Here is a 13,883-nt window from a genome sequence, read left to right on the forward strand (position 1 = left end):
ATGTAGTCGTACAGAGTGGTATAATAGACATTGGAGACTCAAAAGCAGGAGATGAAAAGGGGGAGAAGGATGAAAAATTACCTATTGGGTACAATAAACACTACTTGGGTTATGGATACACTAAAAGTCCAGACTTCTCCACTATACAATTCATCCATGTAACAAAAAAAAACACTTTGTACCCCCTAAATTTATTGAAATTTTAAAAAAGTCCCCCTTAATGGAGAAAAGAGTAAAAAAGTATACTTATATACCTTAGATGTTTCATTCTAATTTAAAACATTTATTTTATACTCTGGTTTCTCTTCAGATTGTATAAATCTTTCACCTTTAACTAAAACATTTATTTATTAATATTTTGATGTAAGACCAAGGCCTATATCATTTTTCTTATATAAAACTCACTCATAATTGTCAATGATTTCTAGTTTCAGTTCCTTTAACATGAAGTAATAACATACGAACACTTATAAAGTATATTGAGTAAAGAATTCTTAATTTTTTTTTTGCAGTTTTTGGCCGGGGCTGGGTTTGAACCTGCCACCTCCAGCATATGGGGCCGGCTCCCTACCCCTTTGAGCCACAGGCGCTGCCCAAAAAGTCTTAAATTTTATGATACTGTCCCCAAGGATAGGTATCATACATCTATTTAGACAGTAATATTTTTGGTGACATAGACTTACAGAATGTTTCTAAATCATTTTACTTAGTATTTTTATTAAGAAATATTTAATAGTACCTACAATAATATAAATGTACAGGTAATACATAAAGGATAAACATTAAATGAGTATCCATATATTCACAATCAAGTTTACAAATAAATTTGAAGGCCCTTTAGTCAGGAACTGTAAAGGGTTGAGATTTTACCCTACTTGCAAGCAGACAAGTTGGCCTGGGCACAGTTGCATGAATACTGAAAAAGCTGATCTAGTTGTCTATCTTTATGCTAATATTTTTTTGTTTGTTTGTTGTTTTTTTTTTTAATTTTTTTATTAAATCATAACTGTATACAATGATATGATTATGGGGCATCATACACTCACTTCATAAACCATTTGACACATTTTTATCACAGTGGTTAACATATCCTTTCCGGCGTTATCTCAGTTACTGTGCCAAAACATTTACATTCTACATTTACCAAGTTTCGCAAATACCCCTGTAATATGCACCACAGGTGTGATCCCACCGATTCCCCTCCCTCTACCCACCCCACCCCCCTTTCCCACTTCCCCCTATTGTTAAGTTGTAGCTGGGTTATAGCTTTCATGTGAGAGTCCCAAATTAGTTTCATGAAACTAATCTTTATGCTAATATTAATAGCATACTAGTTATGCATTATAATAATGTTTAAAAATGACCTAGTGCAAGTCTTCCAACTTTGTTCTTTTTTAAAGTTGTTTTGGCTAATGCAGGCCTTTTATATGTATTTCCACATAAATTTGAGAATCAGCTTGTCAATTTCAAAAAAAAAAAAAAAATGCGTATCTGCATTTTGACCAGGATTATGTTGAATCTCTAGGTACATCTGGGGATATTTGACCTTTGAATAATATTGATTCTTCCTTCCGATTCATAAAAACAATATATTTCTCTACTCGTTTAATTTTTCTCAGCCCCTATGGCTTTTACTTTTCATTGAACAGGTCTTGCACATTTGATGTCAGATTAATCCTCAAGAATTTAACTTTTTGTGTTACTATTACTGACATTTTTCCTATTTCAATTTCCGACTGCTGCTAGTACATAGAAATATAACTGCTTTTTGGATGTTGATCTTCTATCATCTCCCCCTGCTATATTCACTTATTACTTCTAGTAGTTTTTTTTGTAGATTTTATCAAATTTTCTACATGGGAGATCATATGCTCTTAAAGACAGTTTAGTGTTAATTCCTTTTTTCCTATCTTTTCACCTCTTTCTTGCCTTATAAGCAATGAATAGAACTACTAGTCTTCTATTGAGTATAAATGGTTAAAGACAATATTTTTGCATTGTTCTTGATCTCAGGGAAAAAACATTTAGTCTTTGGGCGGACCCTGTGGCTCAAGGAGTAGGGCGCTGGTCCCATATGCCGGAGGTGGCCGGTTCAAACCCAGCCCCGGCCAAAAACCACAAAAAAAAAAAAAAGAACTTTAAATAAATAAATAAATAAATAAATATAATGCAAGTTGTAGTTTTTGATGCAATTTTTGTTGTTTTGCTGATACATTTTATCCCATTAAGAAAATGTCCCTCTGTTCCTGGTTTGTTGAAAATTTTTATCAGGAATTAATGTTGATGTTGGATTTTGCCAAATGTTTTATCAGTGCCTATATTAATAATCGTATAGTTTTTCTTTTTTCATCTGTTAATATGGTGAATTACACTAATAGACATAATATTAAACCAATCTTCCTCTTGTGATTATGCATTATCCTTGTTATGTTTTTTTTATTAGAGATGATTTGTTTTCTTCAGAATTTTTTGTATCTATATCATGAAGGATATTGATCTGTAATCTCCTTTACTTACGATACCTTTGTCTAGTTTTGGTGTCAGGGTAATGCTAGCCTCATAGAATGAATTGGAAAACATTCCTTCCTCTTCAATATTCTGGAAAAGTTTGTTTAGAGTTGGTTTCATTTCTTCCTTAAATGTTTGGTAGAATTTACCAGTGAAACCACTTAACCCTATAATTTTCACTTTATGAAGATTTTGAACTTAAAATTCTATTTATTCAATAGGTATAGAGCTAATCATTTTATCTATTTCTTCTTGAGTGAGTTTTAGTAGTTAGTGTATTTTAGAATTTGTACAGTTCATCTAAGTTGTTAAACTCATTTATATACATTGTTCTAATATTCCATAATTATCATTTTAATATCTGTAGAAACATTTTAGTGATGTCCCTTATCTCATTTATGATATCGTTAATTTTTGTTTTCCCTATTTTCTTCACCAATCTGGCTAGAAGCTCATCAAATTTTTGATATTTTTAAAGAACTAGATTTTGATTCATATTTTTCTCTGTTGTTTTTCCATTTCCTTCTTCATTAATTTCTGTTATATATTAATTGTTTTCTTTCTTATGCTTCTTTTGGGTTACATCTGCTCTTTTACTAGTTTCTTAAGATGAAAGCTGATATCATTGATTTGAAACACTTCTATTCTAATGTAGACATTTAATACTAGAGGTTAACCTCTAATTTCTGCTTTAGTTGCACCCTATAAATTTTGATGTGTTGTTTTCATTTTCACTCAACTCAAAATACTTTCAAATATTCTTTCGAAATTCTCCTTTGAGCCACAAATCATTTTAACATGTGTCATTTTGTTTCTAAATAATTTGGAATTCTCCTAATATTGTTATTGATTCCTAATATGATTTCACTATAGTCTTATTATATACTTTTTCTTTTTTGCAAGACAGAGTTTTACTCTGCACCCAGGGTAGAGTGCCATGGCATCAGCCTAGCTCATAGCAATCTTAAACTCCTGGGTTAAAGTGATCCTCCTGCCTCAGCCTCCCAAGTAGCACAGACTACAGGCAGGACAACATCAGGAAAACCCACCACAACACCCCGCTCATTTTTCTATTTTTAATAGAGACGGGGTCTCAATCTTGTTCAGGCTGGGCTCAAATTCCTGAGCTCAAGCAATCCTCCCACCTCAGCCTCCCAGAGTGCTAGGATTACAGGTATGAACCACCATGCCTGGCCTCAGATTACGGACTTTGCATGACTTAACTTTAAAAATTTTTGTGGAGAATTTTTATGCCTCAGAATTTGGACTGTCTTGGTAAATGTTCTGTGTTCATTTGCAAATAATGTGTATTCAGACAAAAGCTTAATAACTGAGGTCTAGAGAGGACTCAAATTAATGAACATAAAAAGAGCCAATAATCCCCTATATAAGTAGGCAAGAGAGATGAATAGAATGTTCTCTAGGGGGAAGAGACAAGATGGCTGACTGAAGCCAGCTTTCCACAGAGGCTCCCGTTCAGAAGGAGAGTTAAAGGACAAAAATTCAGCAAGTAACCTGGTGGATTTGAGCTGCACTAAGAGAGAAGGTTGTAGAACGCACGTCAACCCCGCTGAGGCGAGCTGCGACCACAAGGATACAAACAAAAGGTACAAAATCCATCACCAAGCAGACGGGAGTCCCCTCCCCCATGAGAATGGCTCAGAGTGCCCCACAAACAACCGGTCAGAGTTCAAAGGTCCTCCCACTACACTCCAAGGTAGAGACCCTCTAAAAACTGGACCTACCTCCCCTACTAGGGTGCCACGGCGTCCTCCTGCCAGGCATAAAACTGTATAAACTGTATATAGTCTCTACCTGGAATTCTGAGCTCCCAGCGCTCCCCTTCGCTCACACTCGGGTCTGGAGGCCAGTCTTGGTCGGTCGGCAGAGCAGGGATGGCACCGGAGAGGCAGTTCCCTGAGGCACAGTGTGACAGCCGTCTTTTGGTGACAATACGGCCAGGCATAAAACTGTGTAAAGCTGTGTGTGTTCTCTGCCCGCAACCCCAGGCTTCCAGCGCTCCCCGCACTCCCCTCTGCTCTCGCTCCAAGGTCTGGAGGCCTGTCCCCCAGGGGTCCAGACTCTTGCACAATTGCTCGAGGGGTGTAGAAAATGCTGGGCTGCAGCCGGTCGGTGTAGACTCTGGGATACGGGAGTGGAGAGAAGACGGTTGGCCTGAGGGGAGCTATACCGGAGCAATGGTTGCCTGAGCCATAAGGCAGCAGCCCTCTTTTTTTTTTTTTTTTGGCCAGGGCTGGGTTTGAACTCGCCACCTCCGGCATATGGGACCGGCGCCCTACTCCTTGAGCCACAGGTGCCGCCCGGCAGCAGACCTCTTTTGCTAGCAATACGGCTCACTACAGAATATTCTGAAGCCACACCCCCTGTCTCCCTGGGCAACAAGAGACTCTGAGTTTGCTTGAGGCAACTCCAATTTGCAAACCAGGGAAACTCCCAGGGCGCGGCTGACCCAGAGGTCTGCTTTACTAAACCTTTACTAACACGCATTACTAAACCTTTACTAACACACATTTACTAAACCTTTACTAACACGCTTTACTAAACCTTTACTAACACGCATCTGGCCCTCAGGGGATCGTCAAACTATAGACAATACAAGAGCAAAGAGAAGCTGATTTGGAACTCAATTCAGCTTCTCTTCTGCAGAGGAAACGCAGAGTTGTTCTGTTCTGTTCTGTCAGTAACATTAATCAGGGGTGAGACGGAACCTGAGTGAAAACCCCTCAACCTTCATCTAGCACCCGAGTTTGTCAGGCCTCACCTCCTCCTGCTGGAGAGAGGCAGAGCACAGTGGCCTGGCAGACTTCCTTGTGATTCAGGCAGGTACAAACTCCTGGAGTACCGATTCACTACAGGCAACTGGGTCAGCCAACTGCAGGGCTATCAGTGACTGGATGTGAAGTGGTGCAAGGTGGGGAAGGAGGCAGCAACCTTCCCAGACTGATTTATAGGCTGGGTGGCTTCTCCTGACTCCACGCAGCACTGGAGCAAGCCACACCAGAGTAGTCACCAGACCCCTGTGATCCAGTTCCCTGAAACCTCTTAAACTCTCTCACCCGAGACAGGTGCAGACTGAGACAATTGATTTGGACATTTTTGAACTGAACCAATCACCTGAGCACAAATCAGGTGATGCCCTAGGTACACGGTGGTAGGAAGGTTTGATTTTTCTTTTCCAATTGTTTGCCGGTAGGGGGGGGGTGACTTAATTGCTGATATTTCTCCACAGCTGAGACTTCAATCCAAAGTATCTGTTGCACTAGGGTGGAACAGAAACCAGCTGAAAACAAGGCAGAACCATTTAGCCCCACAACACCAGACAGGGCCCCAGTTTCTCAGGCCACAACACTGTACGGGCCCTCGACAAAGCCCCAGGGGAAAAAATCAGAGGGAGTAAAACAACCATGGGGCGGAATCAGCGGAAAAACTCTGGTAACATGAATAACCAGAATAGATAAACCCCCCCAAGGAAAGATATGGCAGATGCAATTGAAGATCCCATTCATAAACAACTGGCTGAGATGTCAGAAATCGAATTCAGAATTTGGATTGCAGACAAGATTAAAAAAGTGGAATTAGGAATTCGAGGAGAAATTCAGAAGTTGTCTCAAGAATTTAACGAATTTAAAGACAAAACCACCAAAGACTTAGACACACTGAAGCAAGAATTTGCAGCCCTCAAAGATATGAAAAATACAGTAGAATCCCTCAGTAACAGAATGGAGCAAGCAGAAGAAAGGATTTCTGACATCGAAGATAAAGCCTTTGAACGCTCCCAAACTCTCAAAGAGGAAGAGAAATGGAGAGCAAAAATGGATCACTCTCTCAGAAAGCTCTGGGATAATTCGAAGAAGGCGAATATCCAAATCATAGGAGTTCCAGAAACAGATGAAGTGGCCATGCTGGGCACAGAGGCCCTTCTGCATGAAATTATGAAAGAGAATTTTCCAGACATGCCTAGAGATTCTGAAATTCAGATAGCAGACAGCTTCAGAACCCCAGCATGAATCAACCCCAATAAGACATCCCCAAGGCATATCATAATTAACTTCACTAAAGTTAATGTGAAGGAGAAAATCCTCAAAGCTGCCAGGAGAAAGAAAACCATTACCTTCAAAGGGAAGGATATTAGAATGACTGCAGATCTCTCTGCTGAAACTTTTCAAGCCAGAAAAGGGTGGTCACCGACTTTTAATCTCCTAAAGCAAAATAACTTTCAACCACGGATCTTGTATCCAGCAAAACTGAGTTTCATTTATGATGGAGAAATTAAATACTTTAATGACATTAATATGTTGAAGAAATTTGCCATAACCAACCCAGCTCTTCAGGATATTCTCAGACCTATCCTCCATAATGACCAACCCAATCCTATACCACAAAAGTAAACTCACTCAGAAACTTCGGATCAAAATTCAATTTCCACACTGGCGAAAGGATTAAAAATGGCCACTGGACTTTTGAAAAACTCGATACCCAAAACTTCACCAGACTTATCAATATTCTCCATTAATGTGAACAGCTTAAACTGTCCTCTAAAGAGGCATAGGTTAGCTGACTGGATACAAAAACTCAGGCCAGATATCTGTTGTATACAAGAGTCACATCTTAACCTAAAAGACAAATACAGACTCAGGGTGAAAGGACGGTCGTCCATATTTCAGGCAAATGGTAATCAGAAAAAAGCAGGTGTTGCAATTTTATTTGCAGATACAATAGGCTTTAAACCAAAAAAAGTAAAGAAGGACAAGAATGGTCACTTCATATTTGTTAAGGGTAATACTCACTATGATGAGATCTCAATTATTAATATCTATGCACCCAACCAGAATGCACCTCAATTTATAAGAGAAACTCTAACAGACACGAGCAACTTGATTTCCTCCAGCTCCATAATCGTCAGAGATTTCAACACTCCTTTGGCAGGGTTTGATCGATCCTCCAACAAGAAGCTGAGCAAAGAAATCTTAGATTTAAACCTAACCATCCAACATTTGGATTTAGCAGACATCTACAGAACATTTCATCCCAACAAAACTGAATACACATACTTCACATCAGCCCATGGAACTTACTCCAAAATTGATCACATCTTAGGTCACAAGTCTAACCTCAGTAAATTTAAAGGAATAGAAATTATTCCATGCATCTTCTCGGACCACCATGGAATAAAACTTGAGGTGAGTAACAACAGGAATCTGCATACTCATACGAAAACATGGAAGTTAAATAACCTTATGCTGAATGATAGCTGGGTCAGAGATGAGATTAAGAAAGAAATCGCCAATTTTTTGGAACAAAACAACAATGAAGACACGAACTATCAGAACCTCTGGGACACCGCAAAGGCAGTTCTAAGAGGGAAATTTATAGCACTGCAAGCCTTCCTCAAGAAAACGGAAAGAGAGGAAGTTAACAACTTAATGGGACATCTCAAGCAACTGGAAAAGGAAGAACATTACAACCCCAAACCCAGTAGAAGAAAAGAAATAACCAAAATTAGAGCAGAATTAAATGAAATTGAAAACAAAAGAATAATACAACAGATCAATAAATCAAAACCTGGTTTTTTGAAAAGGTCAATAAAATAGATAAACCTTTGGCCAAGCTAATCAGGAAAAAAAGAGTAAAATCTCTAATCTCATCAATCAGAAACAACAAAGACGAAATAACAACAGACTCCTCAGAAATCCAAAAAATCCTTAATGAATATTACAAGAAACTTTATTCTCAGAAATATGAAAATCTGAAGGAAATTGACCAATACTTGGAAGCACGTCACCTTCCAAGACTTAGCCAGAATCAAATGGAAATGTTGAACAGGCCCATATCAAGTTTGGAAATAGCATCAACCATGCAAAACCTCCCTAAAAAGAAAAGCCCGGGACCAGATGGTTTCACGTCTGAATTCTACCAAACCTTTAAAGAGGAATTAGTACCTATATTACTTAACCTGTTCCAAAAGGTAGAAAAAGAAGGAAGACTACCCAACACGTTCTATGAAGCAAACATCACCCTGATCCCCAAACCAGGGAAAGACCCAACAAGAAAAGAAAATTATAGACCGATATCACTAATGAATATAGATGCAAAAATATTCAACAAGATCCTAACAAACAGAATCCAGCAACACATTAAACAAATTATACATCATGATGAAGTCGGTTTTATCCCAGGATCTCAAGGCTGGTTCAATATACGTAAATCTATAAATGTAATCCAGCACATAAACAAATTAAAAAACAAAGACCATATGATTCTCTCAATCGATGCAGAAAACGCTTTTGATAATATCCAGCATCCCTTCATGATCAGAACACTTAAGAAAATCGGTATAGAAGGGACATTACTTAAACTGATAGAGACCATCTACAGCAAACCCACAGCCAATATCATATTGCATGGAGTTAAATTGTAATCATTTCCACTTAGATCAGGAACCAGACAAGGCTGCCCATTGTCTCCATTGCTTTTCAACATTGTAATGGAAGTTTTAGCCACTGCAATTAGGGAAGAAAAGGCGATCAAGCGTATCCATATAGGGTCAGAAGAGATCAAACTTTCACTCTTCGCGGATGACATGATAGTATATCTGGAAAACACCAGGGACTCTACTACAAAACTCTTAGAAGTGATCAAGGAATACAGCAGCGTCTCAGGTTACAAAATCAACATTCATAAATCGGTAGCCTTTATATATACCAACAACAGTCAAGTTGAAAAAACAGTTAAGGACTCTATCCCATTCACAGTAGTGCCAAAGAAGATGAAATATTTGGGAATTTATCTAACAAAGGACGTAAAAGATCTCTATAAAGAGAACTATGAAACTCTAAGAAAAGAAATAGCTGAAACTATTAACAAATGGAAAAACATACCATGATCATGGCTGGGAAGAATCAACACAGTTAAAATGTCTATACTACCCAAAGCAATATATAATTTCAATGCAATCCCTATTAAAGCTCCACTGTCATACTTTAAAGATCTGGAAAAAAACAATACTTCGTTTTATATGGAATCAGAAAAAACTTCGAATAGCCAAGACATTACTCAGAAATAAAAACAAAGCAGGAGGAATCACGCTACCAGACCTCAGACTGTACTACAAATCAATAGTGATCAAAACAGCATGGTATTGGCACAAAAACAGAGAGGTAGATGTCTGGAATAGACTAGAGAATCAAGAGATGAATCCAGCTACTTACCGTTATTTAATCTTTGACAAGCCAATTAAAAACATTCAGTGGGGAAAAGATTCCCTATTTAACAAATGGTGCTGGGTGAACTGGGCAGCAGTAAACAGCAACCTGTAAAAGACTGAAAGTGGACCCACACCTTTCACCATTAACTAAGATAGACTCTCACTGGATCAAAGATTTAAACTTAAGACATGAAACTATAAAAATACTAGAGGAAAGTGCAGGGAAAACCCTTGAAGAGATCGGGATGCGTGAGTATTTTATGAGGAGGACCCCCCAGGCAATTGAAGCAGCTTCAAAAATACACTACTGGGACTTGATCAAACTAAAAAGCTTCTGCACAGCCAAGAACACGGTAAGTAAAGCAAGCAAACAGCTCTCAGAATGGGAGAAGATATTTGCAGGTTATGTCTCCGACAAAGGTTTAATAACCAGAATCCACAGAGAACTCAAACGCATTAGCAAGAATAGAACAAGGGATCCCATCGCAGGCTGGGCAAGGGATTTGAAGAGAAACTTCTCTGAAGAAGACAGGCGTGTGGCCTTCAGACATATGAAAAAATGCTTATCATCTTTAATCATCAGAGAAATTCAAATCAAAACTACTTTGAGATATCATCTAACTCCAGTGAGACCAGCCTCTATCACAAAATCCCAAGACCAGAGATGTTGGCGCAGATGTGGAGAAAAGGGAACACTTTTGCACTGCTGGTAGGAATGCAAATTAATACATTCCTTTTGGAAAGAGATATGGAGAACACTTAGAGATCTAAAAATAGATCTGCCATTCAATCCTGTAATCCCTCTACTGGGCATATACCCAGAAGACCAAAAATCACATCATAACAAAGATATTTGTACCAGAATGTTTATTGCAGCCTAATTCATAATTGCTAAGTCATGGAAGAAGCCCAGGTGCCCATCGATCCACGAATGGATTAATAAATTGTGGTATATGTACACCATGGAATATTATGCAGCCTTAAAGAAAGATGGAGACTTTGCCTCTTTCATGTTTACATGGATGGAGCTGGAACATATTCTTCTTAGTAAAGTATCTCAAGAATGGAAGAGAAAGTACCCAATGTACTCAGCCCTACTATGAGACTAATTTAGGGTTTGCACATGAAAGCTATAACCCAGTTACAACCTAAGAATAGGAGGAAGGGGGAAAGGGAGGGGAGGGAGGGGGGAGGTGGGTAGAGGGAAGGGGATTGGTGGGATTACACCAGTGGTGCATCTTACAAGGGTATATGTGAAACTTGGTAAACGGTCTGTGAAGCTAGTGAATGATGCCCCATGATCATATCAATGTACACAGCGATGATTTAATAAAAAAAAAAGAAAAAGAAAAAAAGAATGTTCTCTAAAGAAGACAAATGGCTAACAAACGTGAAAAAATGCTCATTGTCACTAGTTATTAGAGAAATGCAAATCAAAACCACCCTGAGATATCATCTAACCCCAGTGAGAATAGCCCATATCACAAAATCTCAAAACTGCAGATGCTGGCGTGGATGTGGAGAGAAGGAAACACTTTTACACTGCTGGTGGGACTGCAAACTAATACAACTTTTTTGGAAGGAAGTATGGAGACCCTCAAAGAACTCAAGCTAGACCTCCCATTTGATCCTGCAATACCATTACTGGGCATCTACCCAGAAGAAAAAAAATCTTTTTGCCAGAGGACACTTGTACTAGACTGTTTATCATAGTTCAATTTACAATCGCCAAAATGTGGATACAGCCTAAATGCCCACTAATCCAGGAATGGATTAACAAATTATGGTATATATATATACACCATGGAATACTATTCAGTTCAGTCATCAAAAAGATAGGGACCTTACATGTTTTATATTAACCTGGATGGAAGTAGAACACATTACCCTTAATAAAACATCACAAGAATGGAGAAGAAAGAATCCTATGTACTCAATTCTGATATGAGGACAATGACCTAGTACACGGTGGTGGGGGGGGAAGGGGAGAGCAGAAAGTAGGAAGGACGAAGGGGTGTGGGGGGTCACTGTGGGACATAATTATAAGAGGGGCTGTACTTAACAAATGCAATCAACATAACCTGATTCTTTGTAGCTTCAATGAGTCCCCAACAATAAAAAAAGAAACATAAAAAAATAATGTGTATTCTTCTGATGCTTGATGAGTCTATAATCGTCAATTAGGTCACATTATTGACAGTGTTCTGCTATATCTGTATAATTATTCTATCTATATATCCTATCGAATATTGAGAGAGAAGTGCTTAATATGATTATAATTGTGGGTTTATTTACTTTTCCTTGTAGCTCTATTAATTGCATAATATATTTTGAAGCTCACTTATTAGTTGTACAAACATTTAGGCTTATGTACACTTAATGAGTTGACTCCATTATTATTACAAAACGACTTTCCTGATATTATTTCCTCTGAAATGTACATGTATGGTGTTATATAGCCACTCCTACTTTGTTTTGGTTAGTGTTAGCACAGTGTATCTTTTTACCATCCTTTTACTTTAAAATTTGTTTGCCTTTACATTTCAAATGGGCTTTTTATAGATAGCGTATACGTAGGTCTTGCTTATCCACCTGATAATTTCTGCTTTTTAATTGGGATGTGTAGACCATTGACATTTTATGTGCTATTTTCACATTATAAGATTTCAAGTTTACAGGGTTTTTCCTTCTTTCAGTATTTTTAAAATTTTGCATTACTGTTACCTACTTTGTACTTTTTTTCTGATGAGAAATCTACTGGCATTCTTTCTTTGTTCTTCTATAAGTAATGTGTCTTTTTTCATGGCTACTTTTAAGATTTTTCTCTTTATCACTGCTTTACTTACTTAACTATGCCTTTGAGTATTAGTTCTCTATGACAGCATAAAAATTACCTACAAAACTCAGTGGCTTAATAAAATAACATTTATTTTTGTCAAAGTTGTTAGAATCAAAGAGGAATAACTTGTGTCAAGTCCTGACAAAATGGCATTAGGGATGGCCATGAGTGGAAGGTTCTCATGCAGACATATGTGATAACAGAAACCTACCCACTTAGCACAAAAGACTCAGCAAAGACTACTGCAACCTTACACAGAAAATATTTCTGCAAAGATGTTTGTCCAGCAACTGCCAATCCAACTTTGGACTGACACCACTCTTGTTATTGATCTTTGTAGCCATGGAAAATTGATTCAAAATAACTTACAAAATCTTCCTCGTTTTGTCTTGAAAAACTTCCCCTTGCTTCAACTCTTTGAATACACATATAGTTTACTACTATGGCACATGTATTCCCATTGCAATTCTACTCCTGAATAAAAATTATTTTTTTCAGACTTTCTCCCTCACTGTTTGTTATTTAGTTTGACAATTATCTCACTGTATTTTGTGTATTGAGTTTCTGGATGTGTATTACCTACATCTATGTCTCAAGAGTGTTTGACCAAGTAGTAGTCAAATTGTTGGCTGAGGCTGCGGTCATTATAAGGTCCAACTGAACCAGAATCTAATTTCAAGCTCATTTATTAATTTTTGTTAGGATTCATATCTTTACTGGTTGTTGGACTGGGGGCTTCCATTTTTCACTAGCTATTGGACAGAGGAAATCCTGTTTCCTCCCATGTGGGCCTCTCCATAGTGCAATTCACAACACTGCAGTTGGCTTCATCAATGTGAGCAAGACAGAGAGCAAGAAAATGCCAGGAAGATGGAAGCATTTTGTAATCCAATCTTATAAACTGCATCACATTACTTTTCTGTGTTTTATTCATTAAGTTTAGCCCACAATCAAGATGTTGAGATTATAAAAGGCCATGAATACCAGAAACTGGAGATCATTACAGTATACCGCAAAGATTTGCTGACCACACTTGGTTTAGTTTTCTTCATGTTTCTTGTGCTTGGGTTTTGTTGAGCTTCTTGTATAATTTTCTTCACGTTTAGAAAATTTTCAACCATTATTTTTCTTTTCCTTTTTTTTTTTAGAGACAGAGTCTCACTTTATCACCCTCAGTAGAGTGCTATGGCATCATACAGCTCACAGCAATCTCCAGCTTCTGGACTTAGGCGATTCTCGTGCCTCAGCCTCTTGCCTCAGCCTCCCAAGTAGCTGGGACTGCAGGCACCCACCACAACGCCCAGCTATTTT

The sequence above is a fragment of the Nycticebus coucang genome, chromosome X (assembly GCF_027406575.1).
Source record: "Nycticebus coucang isolate mNycCou1 chromosome X, mNycCou1.pri, whole genome shotgun sequence".
Taxonomy (NCBI): Eukaryota; Metazoa; Chordata; class Mammalia; order Primates; family Lorisidae; genus Nycticebus; species Nycticebus coucang.